Below are 2,159 nucleotides of genomic sequence, written 5' to 3'. Positions count from 1 at the left end.
CTCAGTGGTTGCATGAATCTTGTTGCATCTCTGTTTCTCACCAGTCTCTCAACCTCACGTTTGTCCTGTAACATCTTATTGTTTATTTTGCGTCCATCCCGGGTAATGGGTTTACCTTTCCTTAACTGAATGGACATGCTGTTTTTGGCCATGTGTGTCTCTGTGACAAACTGTGCAAAGAACAGGTAGCTTTGGTCTCTTGCAAAACGATTGTCAACACAGAAAAGTCTTGCGTTGAAATACATGCTTGGGGATAGTTTGACTTTTCTTGCCGCATCCAATGTATTCTCTCCAGTAGGGAACTGAACAGGGAAGGCCATTGCTTCAAGTTTAGGGACCCTGAAGAAGCTGACAGGCTTGTTTCCTTGTGCAGGGGCAATGCTGAATATGCCATCACCATATGTCAATGTCTCTTGTCCAAAGTCAGCTGGTTGCAAGCAACTATCTAGGCCCACTCCAGGTCTCAGTGCAGCTTGCTCATCCTCTGCACTAGGTGGTTGTTTATCCTGACTTTCATGTTGCTCGTTAGCAGATGTTGAGCTTGCATGCTGCACCTGCGATGGATTGGCATTTTCAATACAGTCTTGTACCTCCATCATTTCAGTCTCATCACAGCTGTCAAATTCCATGACATCATTTGTGTCTGGTTGATTTTGTTGTACGTTGTCATCAGTGGGTGGGTCTTGAAGCAGGTCTTCAATGGTTTCATTATACATTGCTGTATCATCTCTGATTGAAATGTCTCTGTACTCGGGGTGTGTATCAATGAGTTTGGACAAGCCTGCTACTACATTTCTCATATTAACAGTGTGAAAGTGCTGATGACCTTTGTAATTCAGATGTCTTTTTAGCTTCACTCTATACAAATGGGATGAGCTGGGCAGTCTGGGTAAGGTGTTTACCGTGGTTTCCACCTCAGATGGCACACAGACGACAGCACCATGTACAGCTGTCTGTCGACCTTTAGGAAGTGAGACAATCTTGGCAAATGGCAGTATTTTGGCTAAGAGTTGTCTTTCCAGCACATTCAAATTGCAGAGCTCTGCGGGAATAGGTGCCAGCTCCAAGTTGTTTGCCACAGCTATGCATGATCTGTTTCCTGCCTTTAAATGGGAATCACAGGTGTAACAAATCCACTCCTTTCTCCTTTCATCAGGCACAGTGCATTGGTCAGGGCCTCCACATTGACGGTCACACACATGAACATATTTCCCTGTCAAACAGGCAGCAACCTCATGTGGATTCTTCTTGTAATTTGATCGATTGCAAAATCGCACTTGATTGGGGAAAAGGGTGCGATGGCACATTGTGCATACAAAAGTTGGCCCACCTTTAATGTGTTCCTGGAAAGTGGCTATAGCTCTCTGAAGTAGCCTATTTTTTTCATCAATGCGCTTTTGAAGCATGACTTTATTCACCTCTCTGTATTTTTTCCTTATTTTCAATGAACAGCGCAGCTTATGGACCATCCTGAAATGTGGATCTGTTTTGTATCTCCTTGTTGTGTTTTCCTTCTTCTTCATCCTGAAATTTGGATCGGTTTTGTATTTGATGGTGATGGATTCCTTCATGCTTTCCTTGTGCTTCCTCCTGAAATGTGCATCGCTTTCGTATCTCCTTGTTATGGATTCCTTCTGCTTCATCCTGAAATGTGGATCCGTTTTGTATCTCCTCGTTATGGACTCCTTCTGCTTCATCCTGAAATGTGGATCCATTTTGTATCTCCTCGTTATGGACTCCTTCTGCTTCATCCTGAAATGTGGATCCGTTTTGTATCTCCTCGTTATGGACTCCTTCTGCTTCATCCTGAAATGTGGATCCGTTTTGTATCTCCTCGTTATGGATTCCTGCTGCTTCATCCTGAAATGTGGATCCGTTTTGTATCTCCTCATAATGGATTCCTTCTGCTTCATCCTGAAATGTGGATCCGTTTTGTATCTCCTCGTAATGGATTCCTTCTGCTTCATCCTGAAATGTGGATCCGTTAGGTATCTCCTTGTTATGGATTCCTTCTGTTTCAACCTGAAATGTAGATCTGTTTTGTATTTGATGGTGATGGATTCCTTCTTCTTCTCCCTGAAATCTGCTTCTCTTCTGTATCGCTCTCTCTGAGATGTTTGTTTTTTATCAGTGGCAGATATCTTTACACACAGCTGTGT

This window comes from Anguilla anguilla, chromosome 4, assembly GCF_013347855.1.
Source record: "Anguilla anguilla isolate fAngAng1 chromosome 4, fAngAng1.pri, whole genome shotgun sequence".
Lineage (NCBI taxonomy): Eukaryota > Metazoa > Chordata > Actinopteri > Anguilliformes > Anguillidae > Anguilla > Anguilla anguilla.
The sequence above is the reverse complement of the archived record's forward strand: the minus strand, read 5'-3'. Positions refer to the sequence as shown.